Source organism: Oryctolagus cuniculus, chromosome 13, assembly GCF_964237555.1.
Source record: "Oryctolagus cuniculus chromosome 13, mOryCun1.1, whole genome shotgun sequence".
NCBI lineage: Eukaryota > Metazoa > Chordata > Mammalia > Lagomorpha > Leporidae > Oryctolagus > Oryctolagus cuniculus.
The window spans coordinates 76,986,555-77,006,401 of record NC_091444.1 but is presented as its reverse complement, the minus strand read 5'-3'; the positions used below and the strand labels follow the sequence as shown (position 1 = coordinate 77,006,401).

The 19,847-nt window shown below is 40.6% G+C and overlaps 1 long non-coding RNA gene across 1 annotated transcript; it reads left to right on the top strand.

Annotated features, from left to right (window-relative positions):
- Positions 1-1,629: 1,629 nt before the first annotated feature.
- On the top strand, positions 1,630-15,768 carry LOC127483409 (uncharacterized). Its single transcript, XR_011381583.1, has 3 exons — positions 1,630-2,402; positions 8,988-9,130; positions 10,174-15,768. It is a non-coding gene; the product is annotated as an uncharacterized lncRNA (long non-coding RNA).
- The last annotated feature ends 4,079 nt before the right edge of the window (positions 15,769-19,847 follow it).

Sequence of the window (19,847 nt, the reverse complement as noted above, 5' to 3'; positions counted from 1 at the left end):
CTTGGGAGGTGAACCAATGGAAGGAAGACCTTTCTCTCTCTCTCTCTCACTGTCTAATTCTGCCTGTCAATAAATAAATAAATAAATAAATAAATAAAACATGGAGTCATTAGGTCTAATCTGAATGCATTGTTTCTAAGTAAAATGTCATGGCAAGATTGAATCTGTACTATAACAAGCCAGGAAACCACCAGAAGCTTGTCAGAGCCCCAGAACAGACCCTTCCTCAGGACCTTGAGAGGGAGTATGGGCCTCCTCTCAGCTCTCCTTCAAGTTGCTGGATGTTAAGAGTCCTGGAACAAGAAGCCTCTGTTGTTCTAAAGCACCCACCGTATGTGAATGGTGTAAGCTAATTTAGTCTTTAGCCTGGGGAAATCCAGTCTGACAATAATAGTCTAACTGGCAGGGTTTAAAAACTTTTTTAAAGATTTATTTATTTTTAAGGTAAAAAGTACAAAGAGAGAGGAAGAGACAGGGACAGAGAGAAAGAGAGAAATCTTTCATCTGATGATTCACTCCTCTGATGGCTGCAGTGCCAACATTCATCCTGGATGAATCCAGGAGCCAAGATCTTCATGCAGGTCTCCCACATGGATTGCATGAGCCAAGTACTTGGGCCATCTGCTGATGCTTTTCCCAGGCCATTTTCAGGCAACTGAATCAGAAGTGGAATTAACAGTACACAAAATGGTGCCCATAGGGGTATCGCAGGTGGTGGCAGAGCATGCTACCCCAGACAGTCATGCACCAGAAAGTTAATAAAAACTAGGAAAGTTTTATCTGTGCAAGATTCCTTATCTGCTCTACCCAGACATTATTTCATTAATAATACACTTTTAGAAGCCGGCCTTGTGGAGTAGTAGGCTAAGCCTCCACTCATGTTGCGCAATTTCAAAGACTATAGTTTTCTTGCTTTTTCATTTCAAAGAAACCTCAGTAAAATGTAGATTTTCATCTGAACCACATGTGATGCAAATAATTTTCTAAGTATGCTTTATGTATTTTGTTATTTGTCCTGAAACTTATAAAATATTTTATATCTAGATGAGTAAGTCTTTAATACATTATGATCTGATATTATCACATGGGTAAATGACATTATTTATGCAACTAAAAGAAATGAAACCTTGATATTTTTATTGGATTCATGAAAAACTGATAAACTGTTAAAACCTCACAATTTGTTGAAAGAAGTAACTCCTCCTGTTTAAGAACACTCAGTCATCAACATTTTCATCCAAGAGCCTTCAAAAACATTAATACACAGATGGACAGTGATGCTGGATTTTACTCTAATTTTAGTGATAAATTCGGTAAATTCTCTCCTTATGCACTTTACTACTCTACTTACAACAATACGGTTTTGAATTCATGCACACTAAAGATGAAGGCTGTACAGAATTCACTAAGTGTGATAGACACTTTGAGATGCAATGACTTTGAACAGCCCTGTCTCGACTGTTGTAGAACAGGTTTTTTGTTTTGTTTTGTTTTCATATGATTTGTTGAGCTCTTTACTTAGTATAGAGTTAATTGTTTGCGAATTACGTTAATTGAAGATAGCTCCTAATACCATATAAGGATGTGAACAGGACAGGGACGAGGAGGAGTGGTGGGAGGGCGGCTAGGGTGGGAAGAATCACTATGTCCCTAGAGCTGTACTTAGGAAGTTTGTACATCTGAAGTAAAAGGTTTTGGGGGGCGGGGAAGAGGGAGAGATCAGAACCCAGGTGAGGTTGGTTTTTGATTGCTCTACTCAGGAAGACGCTGACGCACAGGGGTCGCTGTCTGGTGCTGAGGCCCACGGAAGGCAGCAAGGCGGGCATCCGCCAGCACAGGAGAGCCCGGGAGGGAGCACTTCGCCCGCCCTCGCCGCCCACTCCCAGGCCCCTTACCTGTTCATCCGGTCGCGGTCATTCACGCTGCTTTTCTTCAGCAAGAGGAGGTGCTGGACCCTGGCTCCATCCCCGTCGCTGGCGGCCTTTTGGAGCTTCCGGAGATCCTTGTGTCGCATGCGGTAGCCGAATTTGGCTTCAATGCCATTCTCGCACCCGATGGAGGACCTCTTTGAAGCCCACCAGACAATTTTCCTCATCCTCGAGGCTACTAGTGGCGTTTCGCTGCTTCTGGAACACAAAAACACGGCAATCAACTGGTCGGACCACCACGGTGCCACAGCGCGGCTCCGCAGTCTGCAGTCTCTCAGCTCAGAATGAACAGCCGTTGCCAAGCAACGCTGCTGTACACATTCCGCAGTGTGCGCCTGAGAAGGTGGAGGCGACACGCATGCGCACAAAGGCCTTGTGGGCACAGGGCATCAGTGCACAAGTGTCAAGTCGTGGTCTCTCACATAGGAGCGACTCCAAAAGTCAAAGGCGGTGGAGACCCTTATCCACAGCGAGGTAAGCCCCATATGGGACAGCAATACCACATGTGTTGCCCATGTGTAGAAATCAGCTTTCATTCATGTTTCATTTCCTATATTTCACACATACACACAAACGTGGATCTTCACTGTGAATTTTACTAAATTGTACAAAAAAAATCATTGTTAAAATTACATTTGCTACTTTCAAAAATACTGTGTGGAGTAAGCAAATGCCTCTTGTTGGTTAATGTGTTTATAATTTAAACGTGGCTATCTAAAGTCTTTTGTCATCAACAGTTTTGTATCTCAGATGTGTGGCTCATAAAACTAAAACATTGTTGGTTATGTGTCTAACTGTCCTACTAGACTCGGAGGGATTTTGTATTCAGTACTTTGGGATGACTCTGTAAGCAGATGAAACCAATAATGCACTACAGGTTCCAAATGGGAGAAGGTATGGTTAATCAAGGTTACTAAGAGCAGCAGGTGATTCTAATCTATTGGTAATAAAAACAAAGATTTTAAGAAGCTACTATTGAAACAAAAACAAAACAAAACAAAACAAAACAAAATGACATTTGCATATAAAATCGGAGACAAGTTTACCACAGCGCCAGCTCCACATTAATGCATTTTCATTCCTCCTGGATTATGAGCACTGATTTCTCTTAACAGGTTTGCACTGGAGAACACACTTCCATCATCTTTGAAATCACAGTCACAGCCTGTTGTCCGTGCATCTGCTAAATTCCACTGGCGACAGGCTGGAACACCAAGAGCTGTGGAAGGGTAATAAACTGAGACGTGAAGATTTCTAAACAAAATATGGGGGGAGGTGGCACTGTGGCATAGCAGGAAAAGCCGCCACCTGAAGTGCTACCGGCATCCCTTATGGGCGCTGGTTCTAGTCGGGGCTGCTCCACTTCCGATCCAGCTCTCTGCTTTAGCCTGGGAAAGCGGAAGATGGCCCAAGTCCTTGGGCCCCTGCATCCACCTGGGAGACCCGGAAGAAACTCCTGGCTCCTGGCTTTGTATCGGCACAGCTCTGGCCATTGCAGCCAATGGGGGATTGAACCATCAGATGGAAGACCTCTCTCTCTCTCTCTGCCTCTCTGTAACTCTGCCTTTCAAATAAATAATTTTTTTTTAAAAAAAGGAAGTGTGTTGGGTAGTTTTCTGAGGTAGGAAACTTCAACTTCTTGAGGTTCCATGCTACTCAGGCCCCAGTTGTATGCATAGATTCCACCCTACAGGCAGAGGGAACTTTCTTTCCCTAAATGGTGCAATACTCAGTCAAGTGTCAGTGATTTTGTTTCTTCAATTTTTTGGATTAGCATGAAATCCCTTATATTTTATGGAGTATTGTGCAATATTCCAACAGTTACGTGTAGCATAAAACTGGCTATAGTTACCCTGCTCTTCTGTGGAACACCAGGGCCCATTACCTCGACTCAGATGCATTGTGCTGCTCATTACCAGACCTCCTGCCATGCTCCGTATTTCACAGGCACAATTTGTAACTCTTAATGTTAAAACTGAGTGAAATAGGAATAAATATGGTTGACATTGGAAAAATCATTTACTGTGTGATAGAAGCACCAAAACCATTTGTAAATTCAATCTGTATGAGTTGGAATTGAAGGACTAGTGCATGAGGGCTGTTATGTTTTACAAAAACATCCAACACACGTTATCAAGTTTGAATCCTGGCATGCTATCTATGTCTACAAACACATTAACTATTCTGTTTTTAAAAAGAAAGTATGAAACATCTGATATATACAGAATCAATTGCTTATCTCCACTTAAAAACAAATTCTCAGTTTTCCCAAATCTGTATTACTTCCATGGGCCTTTTACTCACAACTGGGATTGCCAGCAATTCCCAGATTTCATGACTGACATGAATAATAAGCCCCATGACATGAAATTTGGGAAATCAGAAGCTGTCATTTGCAATTGTTTCCATAATGAAAGCAAGGTTTGGTTGCAGTGAGATTTTTCTACCACTTTGAGTAAGTTCCCACATGTGAACAGCAACAATCATATTGTAGTACTTTGGCTGTTTTCTATCAAAAGACTGTTGTAATGCTCTTAATTCCACCTTGGAAATACTATTCACAAAGCACCCATGGTGACCTGTGTGTACACAATTATCATTTCTATTCCTACCACTCCTCATGAATCTGGCCACAACAATGACTCTGGTCTGCTCATCCTCCTTGATGGTAAGTCTCTCTAAAGGCAAAAAATGTGGTGCAGAGTCCGGCAGTCGGCGGCTTGAGTTGGCCCTGGCGTCAGCTTCAGGTAGGCATTTCAAATTAACAGCTTGGGGAGGAAAACTTGGCATAATAGTCATAATCTGCTAAATGAAGGGAAAGGAAGATAGGCAGTCAATTGCAAGGGAGTTTTTTGCTAAGACCTTATTGATGAATTCCTTATATGCTTTCCTCATATTTAGTCACATCCTTAATCATATTTGCTAGTTGAAAGAAGGAATCTGGCTGGCAACGCGACTCAATAGGCTAATACACCCCAGGGTTCTAGTCCCGGTCAGGGTGCCGGATTCTGTCTCGGTCACTCTTCTTCCAGTCCAGCTCTCTGCTGTGGCCCGGGAGTGCAGTGGAGGATGACCCAAGTCCTTGGGCCCTGCACCCGCATGGGAGACCAGGAGAAGCACCTGGCTCCTGGCTTCGGATCAGCGCGGTGTGCCAGCCGCAGCAGCCATTGGAGGGTGAACCAACAGTAAAAGGAAGAACTTTCTCTCTGTCTCTCTCACTGTCCACTCTGCCTGTCAAAAAATAAATAAATAAATAAATAAAACAAACAAAAAAAACGAAAGAAAGAAGGAATGTTGCCTGTTTTATTTGTTGTATTTCTAGAGTAGAGGAATATCTGGTACATAACAAACATGCATGGAATTTATGTTCAGTGAATGAAAGAATTTATATTTCATAAGAAAGAAGAATTTGTACTTTAAAAATAAGTCAAGTCGTTTTGGCACTTTTAGGTACGTCACAAACTTCCTTGTGTTTACTTTATTTGGGATCGTCTTCCTCTTATGTTCTTTGTATTGTTCTACTTGGGCTCTTATAACTGGTGATCATCCCTTCATGGTTTCACTTTGTTGTGAGGTATAACTATGTTCTGTGACTTCACTGACAGAAACTATAATTTCAGAAATCTTTGATTTCAACTTTTCTTGAAGTGTAGTATTGCTTCATTCTTTTTTTTAAAATTTTTTTTTTTTTATTTTTGACAGGCAGAGTGGACAGTGAGAGAGACAGAGAGAAAGGTCTTCCTTTGCCGTTGGTTCCCCCTCCAATGGCCGCTGCGGCCAGCGCACTGCAGCCGGCGCACCGCGCTGATCCGATGGCAGGAGCCAGGTGCTTCTCCTGGTCTCCCAAGCGGGTGCAGGGCCCAAGGACTTGGGCCATCCTCCACTGCACTCCCGGGCCACAGCAGAGAGCTGGCCTGGAAGAGGGGCAACCGGGACAGAATCTGGCGCCCCGACCGGGACTAGAACCTGGTGTGCTGGTGCCGAAAGGGGGAGGATTAGCCTATTGAGCCACAGCGCCAGCCTGCTTCATTCTTTAAATTAAAAAAATATATATTAAAAAGAGAGACGGGGCCAAAGAGATGGAGCTTTCTATTTACTTGTTCACTTCCTAAATGCCTGCAATAGCCATTGCTGGGCCACGCTAAAGCTAGGAGCCTGGAAATCAAAGTGACTTTCCCACGTGAGTGATGGCCACCCAAGTGCTTGAGCTATCACCTGCTGCCTCCCAGGGTATACATTAGCAGGAAGCCAGAATTGGAAGCAGGACTGGGGCTTCAGCTCAGGACCGTGATTTGGAGATGTCCTGTGCCAAACGCCTGCTCCTATTCTTTAATCTTGGCTTTGTCATTTCTAGGAATATATGACATCATTTAAAAACCTTTTGCTACTTAGCCTCCCACTATATTATTGTAAGTGTTATATTATATTTAGTATTATTTTAATGTCAGCTTTGCTATTATACATTTTTGTATAGTTTTGAATAAATTATTAATTGTACAGATCATAATTATTTAAAAATAAATAACTTGAGCTATATGTTACCTATGCCTATTTGTAATATTCTTCACTGTTTGCTCTAGAGATTATGGGATATATCCTAATTTATATAGTGTCCATTGGATTAATATAATACTACTTCACATAAAATGAGAAAATCCATTTATTTGTGACAAGTATACTAATATGCTAATAATAGGGAAAGTGGATGATGGGTATATGGGAACTCAATTTTTTTAGAAATTTTAAACTATAAAGTAAACATTTTGAAACTAAGATACTTATAATAATTCTATTTACTTCCCCCTCATTGTGTAGTGGTTGTTGTATGATGCTTAATGACACCTATTAGTTATTTTTATTTTAGACAATTATCTTTTTTGAAAATCTTTTTTTTTTTTTTTTAATTTGAAAGGCAGAGAGAGAGAGAGAGATATCTTCCATCTGCTGGTTCATTCTGCAAATGGCAACAGTAACCAGGTCCTGGCTGGACCAAAGCAAGGAGCTAGGAGCTCCGTCCTGGTCTCCCACATGTCAGGGGCCCAAGCACGGGGGTCCTCTTCTGTTGCCTTTCCACTTGCATTAGCAGGGAGCTGAATCAGGAGCAGAATAGCCTGGGTTCCAACTGCAACTTGGATTTGGGATACCAGCATCTCAAGCGGTAGCTAATCCTCTGTGTCACAAAACCCCAAACAGTTACTTCTTCAAGAAATTGAAAAAAGAAAAAAAAAGAAAAAAGACCTTTATGTTTTCTTAAACATTCACCAGAGTTCTCTCTTTGTCTAAATTTTACCTCAAAGTAGTGTGTCTCTTGTGTGAACTCTCGTAGCACATATTCTGGACCATTTATTTGTTCTATATGACTGTACAGTTAGTATTGTTCCATGTATATGTCAAACTTTACCAGTTCTTGGTTATTTTTTGAGAAGGATCACCATTTATACATTTTTAAATACTTTAAACATAGTGCCTTATACAAAATGAACAACTGTACTTGTTTAAAGCGTATAATAATTTACGGAAATTTTGTTCTTTTATCTGAGAATTTGAATAATCTTCAGGTTTGAGTTGTATTATTGCAGTTCACCATTAGATGTCACCTTTAGAACATTTTATATTTTGACAACAATTTCCTTATTATAAGGTTTATCTAATTCTGATGACTAGCACTCCTGAGAAGTTTCTGTACATGTTAAAAATGTTCATAAGTTGTGATTGTAATTTTTAAATCTTAGTAGTATGTCTAAGTGCATATGGAACTACTGATTTTCCTTAAGTCTTTTTTTTTTTTTTAACTTATGTATTGTATTTGAAAGTCAAAGTTACAGAGAGGGCGAGGCAGAGGTAGAGAAAGAGAGAAGTGTGCCCTCTGCTGGTTTATTCTCCAAATGGCTGCAATGGCCAGTGCTGGGCCAGGCTGAAGCCAGGAGCTTCATCCAGGTATCCTACATGGTTGCAGGGGCCTAAAGATTTGGGCCATCTTCCAGTGCTTTCCTAAGGCACATTAGCAGGAAGCTGGGTCAGAAGTGGAGCAGCCAGGACTGGAACTGGCGCCTCTATGGGAAGCTGGTGCTGCAAACAGTGGCTTTACTGCTATGCCACATCCTAGGACCCTAAGCCCTCTTTTTTTTTTTTTTTTTTTTTTTTTTTTAAGATGTGTCTATCTATTTGAAAGGCAGAGTTAGAGAGGGAGACACACACACACACACACACACAGAGAGAGAGAGAGAGAGAGACAGAGACAGAGAGATTCAGTCAGAGAAATCTTCCCTTCACTGGTTCACTCCCCAGATGGCTGGCTCTGCAGGTGGTGACTTAACCCATTGTGCCACAAGGCTGGACCCTCAAGTCCTCTTAAAATGTAAATACTGGCATTATTATTTTATTTTTCTTTACACATTTATTCATTTATTTGAAACAAATAGAGCTAGGGTGACAAACACCACATGGGGAAAGAGAGAGAGAGATCTTCTATCTGTTGGTTCGTTCCCCAAATGTCTGCAAAGGCCTGACTTTGGGCCAGGCCAAAGCCTGGAGCCTGGAACTCCATCTGGGTCTCCCATATATTTTTTTTTTAAAAAGTAATTCTCCTGAGCAAGGTTTGTAGTGATTAGAAGTAATGATGGGAGGGCCAGCACCCTGGCTCACTTGGCTAATCCTCTGCCTGCAGTGCCAGAATCCGATATAGGCACCGGTTTCTAGTCCCGGTTGCTCCTCTTCCAGTTCAGCTCTCTGCTGTGGCCCAGGAAGGCAGTGGAGGATGGCCCAAGTGTTTGGGTGCCTGCACCCTCGTGGTAGACCAAGAAGAGACATCTGGCTCCTGGCTTCAGATCGACGTAGCTTTGGCTGCAGTGGCCATTTGGGGGTGAACCAATGGAAGGAAGACCTTTCTCTTTCTCCCTCTCTCTCTCACTGTCTAATTCTACCTGTCAAAAAAATTAAAAATTAAAAATTAAAAATAAAAAAAGAAGTAATGATGGGGAAAAAATAGGATACTCAAGAGTACCTTTACAAAATATTACATCCTGTGACCAGTGTCATTCTGAAAAGCATCTATTCTAGGAGCTGACTGAGACCAGACTCACCAACATCTGCCTTCTCCACATAAGCTTTGAGGACCACCGCAGGTTTTGCTTAAGGCTACCAGAGGAAGAGGGAAAACTGAGAGGACTGTGCAAAGAATTGCAGAGAGAACAGAGATTCATGTAAGTCTCTCAGCAAATTTTGGAACAAAGAATGAGTTTCCATTGCTCCGTCTCTTTCCTTAGAAGATAGGAAAGGAGAGGTCAAGGAGATTTCCGCAAACTGAGACGGTTTCATGTTAACTTTATATTTAAGGGCCTAGATTTTAAACTCAACATCATAAGCTGTGTGATTTAAGAGATTATATGTTGCATTGGTTCATCAATGCCAAGATTCATGATTAAAGACGAAGTCCATGGTGAAGATTTAATAGACCTACAGCATTCCTAATAGACAGAATCCATGCTCTTCCCATAATACCATCTGTAGTCAGACAGGGGCTGAAATCCCCTGTAATTTTCATCAGTCTTGCCAGGAGACAGCTGGAAAATTAGATGTAGATGTGGTGGCTATTTTTTTTTAGTTCACCCAGAATATTGAAATTTGAATAGAATACCAATGTTGTTGCCTAACCTTGAAACACTTAATCCAAGAAACTGATTGTTCCTGATCATCTAGTGTACTATCCCCAGCCTTTCACGCCTCATCTGAGAAATGTCAGAAGTAACTGTTTTATTTTTTGAAATGTTTTTATTTATAAACTCATCTCTATCAATCATTTCATTTCTCATGCCATGACTGTAATACTCTGAAGTACTGAGGACATACACATTCTATTTTGTATTGGTCAAATTACATTTTTTTTTAAAAAAATTAAAGCTTATCATGCAATATTTCTATCCTTTAGCATAAAACTTAGAAAGATATCTACATATTTATACTGGTAGAAGGTTGCCACTTGTCTTTCTTGGGAAGACCTCTTTTTTAACTTTATGGTTGTTAGCATGTCATTCTTTACAAAGTAATGGAATAATGATAATTTTTATCAAATAACTGGTGAAATCAATGGTCAGCAATAAAAAGTTGGCAGTACTGCAGCCTGCATTAGTACAGTTAATAGTCAAGAGAAGCTGAAAATGTTACTATGTTGCCAATTCATCTTGTAATCCATGTTCTTTTCCTCGTGTTTTTTTTTTTTTTTTTTTTTTTTTTTTTTTCACTACAGCTAAAGACGTAAACTGTGGGGAGCAACTCGGACTAGACTAAGTTACTGGAATTAAGACTTATTCTATGCATCTGCTCTCCCACAATATGGCGCTGGGAGAGGAGTAAACAACTTCTACGCAGCTGCCTCATCAGTTTGACTGATAAGCTGCAGGAGCTGATCCTGCTCCTGATTGGAGGAGAGCAGCGTGCTCGGCGTGTGGGTAGCAGAGTTGGGATTGGTGGAAGAGGGCTATAAAGGAGGAGAGAGACAACATGCACCAGGAACATCCGGATAACATCTGAGCAGCCCCCGAGAGAGCCGGCCGGTGGTGTGCCACTCCCCCGCGGAAGTGGGGAAAGTGGCAGGGGGAGCCGCCCCTCCACGGAGGTGGAGGGATCAGCAGCCAACCCGGGAAGGACCAGCAGCAAACCCGGGAAGGGCCGAGCAGACAAAAGAACAGCGCAGGGTTTAGTGTCATTCCTCCACGAAGAGGGGGAGCGACAGAAAACAGGTCATGGCACACTTAACAAAATGACCACAGGCAGATACAAAAGCTATCCAGCAGCTTTGGGCAGCCATTAAGATCATACAGAACAAGAAGCAAATCGCCAACATTGACCATATTACAAAGTAAGTAAAGCAAAAATATCCTGTAACATTTCTTGTAAGGCTCTCCAAAATGCCTGTCTTATCTGGAAGCCTACATGTGTTAGAAAGAGCTGAAGTCACTTTTTTGTCTTGTAGAAATACACTGTTGTTCAGAAAACAAACACAGCAACATACATAAGTAACCTGTATTTATTCATAATTTTTATAAAAATACTATAAATGAAACATAAATATGTACTATTTATAATTGCTTATTAGCTATCAAGAATTTTTTTTGACAGGCAGAGTGGACAGTGAGAGAGAGAGAGAGAGAGAAAGGTCTTCCTTTGCCGTTGGTTCACCCTCCAATGGCTGCCGTGGCCGGTGCGCTGCGGCTGGTGCACCGCGCTGATCTGATGGCAGGAGCCAGGTGCTTTTCCTGGTCTCCCATGGGGTGCAGGGCTCAAGGACTTGGGCCATCCTCCACTGTACTCCCTGGCTACAGCAGAGAGCTGGCCTGGAAGAGGGGCAACCAGGACAGAATCCGGCGCCCCAACCAGGACTAGAACCTGGTGTGCCGGCGCCGCTAGGCGGAGGATTAGCCTAGTGAGCCACGGCGCCGGCCTGCTATCAAGAATTTTTAACATTTGGAAACATTAAGTCTCTTTTAAAAAGATTTTGGTTAATCAGTTGCTATTTTTGTAATGAAACTAAAGAATTAATTGTTCATTACCTTTCTAGAGATTTATTTGTTTCAAAGGCAGAGAGATAGAGAGAGAGAAAGAGAGAGATCTTCTACCTGTTTGTTCACTCCACAAATGGCTACAACAGCCAGGGCTGAGCCAGGCCGAAGCCAGGAATCTGCAGTTGTGTCTATGTCTCCCATGTGTGTGGCAGGGGATCAAGTGCTTGGGCCACCATCTGGTGCTTTCCCATGCTTATCAGCAGGGAGGTGGATTGGAAGCAGAGCAGAGCAGGACTTGAATCCATGCTCCAGTAGGGGGTACAGGTGTCATAGGCGGTAGTCCAACCTGCTTTGTCACAACACCAGCTCCTCATTACTTGATTTAATGTGGGATTAGTGTGGCATGTGTATTAAACACTATGCCACTAGTTCATAGCCCTCTGAAGAAAATTGTTTAACAATTTCATCCTAAATTTTTGAAACTCTATCAAGTAAACATTCAGTTTAAAAGAAGGAAAAATTACTTTTGTCTCTAGTTTCTGATGCTATTTATTTTCATAGACAAATTCAGAATAGGGCCAGCACCACGGCTCACTAGGCTAATCCTCTGCCTGTGGTGCTGGCACCCCAGATTCTAGTCCCAGTTGCTCCTTTTCCAGTCCAGCTCTCTGCTGTGGCCCGGGAAGGCAGTGGAGGATGGCCCAAGTGCTTGGGCACCTGCACCTGCATGGGAGACCAGGAGGAAGCACCAGGCTCCTGGCTTTGGATCGGTGCAGCACGCTGGCCATAGCGGCCATTTGGGGGGTGAACCAATGGAAGGAAGACCTTTCTCTCTGTCTCTCTCTCTCTCACTGTCTAACTCTGCCTGTAAAAAAAAAATAAGAATAGAACAACATCAAATTGCTTGATGAATCCTCGGTTTACATGCTGTATACTAGTCACGAGGGAGTATTCAGTTATGAAATTGCCTTTCATTATGTGTGTTTCTCTGGGGATTTTTTTAAAAGATTTATTTATTTACTTGAAAGTCTGAGTTAGAGAGAGAGGAGAGAGAGAGAGAGAGAGAGCGAGAGAGAGGTCTTCCATCTGCTGGTTCACTTACCAGTTAGCCACAACGGCCGGAGTTGTGCCAATTGGAAGCCAGGAGCCAGAATCTTCTTCAGAGTCTCCCATGTGGGTACAGGGGCTCAAGGACTTAGGCCTTCTTCCACTAATTTCCTAGGCCATAGCAGAGAGCTGGATCAGAAGTGGAGCAGCCGGGACTTGAAAGGGTGCCCATATGGGATGCCGGCACTGCAGGTCAATGGCTTTACCCACTATTCCACAGCGCCAGCCCGATCTCTGGGGATTTTAAAATAATTGATTTTGTTTGCTTGTTTGTTTGAGAGAAAGCGTTCCTATCTTTGGTTCATTCCCCAATGCCTGCAACGGCTAGGACTAGGCCAGGGAAGAGCCAGGACCCAGGAACTCAATCCATCTTCTGTATGGGTGGCATGAACCCAACACCTTGAACCACACTCGGGTGGCATTAGCAGGAAGATGGAATCAGGAGTAGGGCTGGGACTTGACCCTGGGACTTGATGCTGGGCACTCTGAGGACATGGGTATCACAGCCAGCACCTTAGCTTCCCTTCTCTGTATGTTTTTATTTTTACTTTTAAAGGATTTGTTTGAGAGGCAGAGTGACAGAGAGAAAGAGAGAGATCTTCCATCCATAGGTTCACTCCCTAAATGACTGCAGTAGCTGGGGCAGGGTGAGCCTGAAGCCAGGAGCTAGGAGCTGTCTCAAGTGGGTAGCAGGAGCTGAAGTTAATTGGCCATTACCCACTGCTTCTCAAGTGCATCAGCAGGGGGCTGGACCAGAGCTGGAGTAGCTGGCACTTAAACCGGCATTCTGAGATGCGACATGGGCATCACATGTGGCCACCTAGCCAGTTGTGCCACAAAGCTGGCCACTCTGTGTATTTTTAAAAAAGTAAACATTTTATCCTTTTTTAAAGTGGATGATTTTTTTGTTGTTAATTTAGACAGATTTCTTTATACATATTCCTTCTACATTCTTTAGATGTTTCTGTAAAAGTAGAGGACAGATAATGTATAAAAGCCCATTACTTAAATGCCTTTGGTTTTGGCTTTTAAAAACAAGTAACACAATTTAGTTCCCTATGTTTCTGTCTCTTCCTTGTTTCGTTGTGAAGATGATAAAGGTAACTTAAGAGCAAAGGAATAGCAGATAGAGAAATGAATGAGGCTAAAAGCTGTTCTTTTTTTTTAAATTATTTATTTATTTGAAAGTTACACAGAGGGAAGGAGAGGCAGAGAGAGAGAGAGAGAGGTCTTCCATCCACTGGTTTATTCTCCAGTTGGTCACAATGGCCAGAGCTGCACCGATCCAAAGCCAGGAACCAGGAGCTTCTTCCAGGTCTCCCACTTGGGTGTAGGGACCCAAGGACTTGGGCCATCTTCTACTGTTTTCCCAGGCCATAGCAGAGAGCTGGAATGGAAGTGGAGTGACCAGGACTCAAACAGGTGCCCGCATGGCTTGCCGTTGCTGCAGACGGTGGCTTTACCCACTACACTACAGCGCCAGCCCCCAAGCTGTTCTAACTGTATTTTTATCCTTTGTATACTTTTAAGTTGGCTAAGTACAACTCTAAATCCCATAGATTAATATGGAAAACAAAACAAAACAGATAAAAAATAAATATCACTGTGTGGAATATAAGAATGATCAATATATTACCTTAATTATGTTTTTAAATAAAGCAGATAATTTGAAGCATAGTAACTAAATACATATAAATTATAAGGTGATTATTAGAAACTGTTTTCATAAAAGCTCAAAGAATAAATGGCATTAAGTATTTTCTCAAGGGTGAGACTCTTAAAAAAGTTTTTATGTATCAAAGTTATTTACAGGAGAGTGTTGAATAAGATAGTCTTCTTTGCATGTGATTTTTAAGATCAAAATCCTGAGCTTTACTGAACTATTTCACTTCTTCAGACTATTGTGTCTTTCTAATGTGACATCTTTCTTAGAAGCTTTAGGTAAATTCTCTAGGAAGCCATCAGAATCTTCCAGTGTGAGAGCTAATGTTAGGTCGTAACCATCTGCTACTGTGGGACTAAGAGGATAACTTCTCCAGTAATGGTACAGGTTTCCATTGGATTATTGTAATGGCTGTGTGTATGCATGTACACATATTTTCAACTGTAGTAAAAGACAGAGGTTAAGATGATTGCATTTCTCTTCTCATTTTATATTAAAAATTGTTGATAAGCGTTCTTTTTTCTCCTTTCTTCATCATTGTAACCTTAAAAAGTGTCAAGGTATATTTTCTTCAGGTCTTAAGATCCATAGTTTTTGTTTTGTTTTTGTTTTTATTTGACAGGTAGAGTTATAGACAGTGAGAGAGAGAGAGACAGAGAGAAAGGTCTTCCTTCCGTTGGTTCACTCCCTAAATGGCTGCTACGGACAGTGCCACGCTAATCCAAAGCCAGGAGCCAGGTGCCTCCTCCCAGTCTCCCATGTGGGTGCAGGAACCCAAGCACTTGGGCCATCCTCCACTGTCCTTCTGGGTCACAACAGAGAGCTGGACTGGAAGAGGAGCAACCGGTACTAGAACCCGGTGCCCATATAGGATGCCAGCGCCGCAGGCAGAGGATTAACCAAGTGAGCCAAGGCGCCGGCCCCTATTTATTATTCTTGATTTTATTAGCTTCATCTGAAGATGGAAAGAAAGGAAGGAAAGGAGGAGGGCGGTAGAGAAGGAAGAGGGCAAAGAAAGAAGTTGGGAGGTGAGGGTGAGAGAGAGACGGAAAGAGGGAGAAAGAATCAGAGGTTAAGTACTTAAGATGAATTTCCATTGTTTTGTCTGCGTCATCTCATCGGAGAGTTACTCCATATTCCTGTTACTTACAGTGGCTCACTTGAGAGAATCCTGTTTTCATAACATAATCACATTTGTATTTATTTCCCTGCTAGAAAGTTAGCTCCAAATGGAACTGTCTAACTAGTGTCTAACTAGTGTCTTTGGTCCTTGGTGAATGTTAATTCCCTGGCTTGTTAACCTTGCCTGAGGTAAGGAAGTAGCAGTAGACCATGATAGAAAGTCACATTGTTAGCTCTACAGCAGAATATTCTTGTTCTGCACTCCTTGTAGGTAAATACTTTTCAAGTCTTACATTAATTTGAAATCTGGTTTCTTGCTTAATTTCAGTTAAGTCTGAATATTAGAGGCATCTTTTAAATTTTAAAAGTTAAAAACTTAAGTTACTGAAGTCTGTAATAGAACTATTGTCAAGAATGCACATGTATACTAAACTGATCTTCTGTATATAAAGAGAATTGAAAATGAATCTTGATGTGAATGGAAGGGGAGAGGAAGTGGGAGAGGGGAGGGTTGCGGGTGGGAGGGAAGTTATGGCGGGGGAAGCCATTGTAATCCATAAGCTGTACTTTGGAAATTTATATTCATTAAATAAAAGTTAAAAATAAATAAATAAATAAAGCACATGTAATCATTAAATTTCATTTGGTATTTTTCCTTTGAGTGGCTACATTCTAAAAAAAAAATGATGAAAGCTACACAGTTTTTCCTGCATGAAAAGTTTGGATTCTTAGCTTAGTATATCCTAAACACTCTAAATGACTTCTCTATATGGCTTGATTCTGCTTGTTTTTGTTTTTCTATAGTCTTCTCAATCATCTTTTCTTGTTGTTCATTTTCTTTGAGATTTATTTATTGAAGAAACCGGGTCATTTGTTCTGGTGGTTTCCTGTAGCCTGACTTTGCTAATCACAGCCCTGTAAGTTTAATTTAACTTACTACTGGCTCCTCTGTATTGCATGGGAAGTAATAGTTGCATAAAAAGGCTTAGCATTGGCAGCCAGGTTATTTCATAGGTGATAGTATACTTACCTGGAGGCACATAATGTTGATTGTATATTATTATTATAAGAAACAAGATGCAAAATGGTAATTATTCTATCTATTTAAAACTGGAATATTTCTATAAGGTCATCATCTACTATTTGGTTACTCTGTGGTATTGTTCATATAGGAAAAGTAGAATAAGTGTTTAATTCTTTCTCCTTGTTTACTAGCTTTCTAAACAGCATCCTCTACTGAAGACCAAGTAGTGTTTTAAAAGTATAATTTGGAATTCTATTCTTGCATAGTTGGCAGTCCATAGTTGGCTTGTATGACCCTCATGGTGCTCAAATTTTCCCATTGTTAACAGTTAGATCCTCTGCATCTTGGCCCCTAAAGTTTCTTCCTGCTTTCTCATATGACGATATTTTTCAGGCTAATTTTGTACATATCTTGCCCTGGAATTAGAACCACTGATTTCTCTATGGGCTCTGGCTTCTTTTCATTTTGAAATTGCATTTCAGCAGCACTGTATCCATTCAGTGTGTTTATTATTGTTAGGTTGGTCTGTTTTTCATTGAATGCATAAAGCGAGGCAGTCAACATGCTTTTAAAAGATAAAAATGCCTCATAAATTCATATTGATATTTTACTTTTAAATCTATGGCTACTGGGCTGTCCTTAACTATTCCAACCTAAAATCTTTATCTATTTTCTGATATAGTGAGAATTGTGATTCTCAAGGTTATCATGAATGATAAAATTTTAGAATAGCATATAGTTACTCAATTATTTTATCTAATATATAAAAAAGAATAATAAAAGTTTACTGAAAATGTTATATATATATCACATGTAGTTAATTTTTTATTATTATTTATGTGGGTACTTCAGAAAGTTTGCAGAAAAATGGAATTAAAAATATTTGGGTCTGGTGTTGTGGCACAGCAGGTTAAGCTGCCACTTGTGACACCAGCATCCCATATTGGAGTGCCAATTTAAGTCCCGATTGGTCAGTTGGTCTACTTCCAGTCCAGCTTCCTGATAATGCCCCTGGGGGCAACAGAGCTGGCCCAAGCCGTTGGGCTTCTGGCTCTTGGCTTTGGCCTGGCCCAGACCTGCCTGTTGTGGCCATTTGGAGAATGAACCAGTAGATGGAAGAGACACCTCTCCCCCGCGCATGCACATTCTCTCTCTCGCTCTTCCTTTCAAATAAATAAATACATAAATAGCTGTAAAAAGGACAATATTCATTTTGCATGAATGTGTGAAAACATCTTGTTTAGTTTTTATTATTTGGGGGCCTCTCTAGTATGTTGGATCTTCTTTTCCTGTCTTTTGTATTTTAAATTTTCTGTTGCACTCTTATCATTTTTCTTTGATAGTTTCCTTCTCTGCAGGTTTGTTTATGACATCGGCTGTGATTCACTCTTGCGTACCTTGCAGTTTAGACCACTTCTAAAGTGACTTTCAAGTGTTTTCTAAGTTTTGAGTTTATCTAATTCTGTCGCGTTTTCATGTCTTCTGTGATTTTTCTTAATGTCTTTTCTGTGTTTTGAAATAGTGGGTTATAATTTTCTTGAATTCTGTAGGCATACCTTTTTGGCATATTTTCATTGTAAGGAAGCTGTTCTGCTCCCTTAGTCATAGTCTTTTTCCATTTTCATTTCAATGTGAAATAAGTTGTTCTGAACTTGTATTAGGGGAAGGTGGTTCTAAATACTTTTTCTAGATTTTTGCTCTACAGTTCCTTCTTATGCCATTTTTGTTCAAAGTGTCAGATATGACCTCGTAAATCTGTATTTTTTTCTACTTTTTTCCCATTTCTGACTGACTCTAATAGTGCTTGATACCTTACTTCTAGCATTTCTGCACAATATAAGGCTTTATCCTGGAAATGGGCTTTAGCTGCTTAATTTTGAACATTCATAGGACACAATATGCTGTAGCACTATAAGTCTTTACCATGAATTCATGAACCACCATGAGTCATTTACAAATAGGAATGTGTAAAACCCAATGCAGTTTCAATTGCTATTCTCCAGTTGGCCCTTTGTGCTTTACGTTGAGCATATTGGTTATTTTATCCTCCTGCACTCACTTCCAATGGATACGCTCTTGTGTCCCGTTTTCTCCTACAGAGATGTCAGTGCCAGTTGGGATTGCAGCTCTTGGAGATTTGTCCTCACCTCCTCAAATTTTGGGATTCACAGGATTCTGGATCACTCAGTTTTGTTGTATATGTAGTTCTAGAGTGTTTTGTTCCGCAGATTTAAAAACTTGTTACTGATATGATCTTCTAGCTCAAAACAATCTTTGATTTTCTTCTATAAAAAGAGAGAAAAGTACATTTGCTAAAGGCACTATATATTTTCCAAAGTCCAAGCCCAGAGCTAAAAGCAATTTTAAAAATCCTTTCTAGTAGAGGAACTTTTTTGATGTATGTAACACTAGACACCAGAATCAGCAGCAATACCCTCTTCAAACGCAGGGTCCTTAACATAGTAAGACTGCTGAGGTTGTACAAGGGAATTCCACAGGTAGAACTTGCAGCTGATCCTGATAATTAATTATGTTCCTTGGGACTGATAATTTTATTACAAAGATAAGGGCAGTATTAAGTCGAACAAAATGTTGATATTGTCTAACTTCCTAGCATAGTCTTAACCACTAGACAAAACACCTGTGCCTATCAGCTATATTTTATTATCCAATAAAAATGAGTTACATTTATTACTTCCTTTTCTTCATTAATCCAAGCAAATATTCACATCTAGTTTTGATAATTATGATGTGGTATTTGGGCGCTACAATTATTCTAAGTAGTAGTTCTGACATAGTTTAAAGGCATGCTTTTGAAATAAGTATAGATTTATACTAGTCTGCACTAGTGTTATTGGCTGGATGCTGTGATTGGGGGAGGCCAGTTTATTCTTAATCGACTACTGGGAAAAACAACTGAAGTAGTTGTTCTTTTTTTTTTTTCCATGTTGAATAACTTTCATTTTGTGTTTCTGGAGGTGATTCCGTTGTGATTAGCATTGTGATTAGACTACATTGGATTGCTAGACTAGTCCCATTCAAATTAATGTTTCAGATTAGGGCTTTAATTAATTGCATGTATTGCTTATTTTAGGGTCACATCCCAGGTAGAAAATGTGACCTCTGATCTCTTGTGACGTGTTTGGTTTTGAAATTTCTGAGTTCTCCTGGAATTCCCCTTGTTGCTACAGATACATATAGACCTAAACTGTAAGTTCTCTTTGTATGTAGGTTGCCATTGAAGTTACAACTAAGTATGGATTCTTTGTTTGTTTGTTACAACTTAACTTCGTGAAAGCCAATTTTTATCTACTTCAGTATCCAGTTCTTCGTGTTTTGACAATTTCATGCTGTTGTTTTACCACAATCAAGGTACAGAATAATTTGATTACCCTCAGAAATTACCTTGTGCTCTAACAAACTTTGCTGTGTTTTCCTTCCCTGAAGTTTTGCCTTTTCCATGTAAATGGAATCACATCACATACACATGGCCTTTGGAGTCT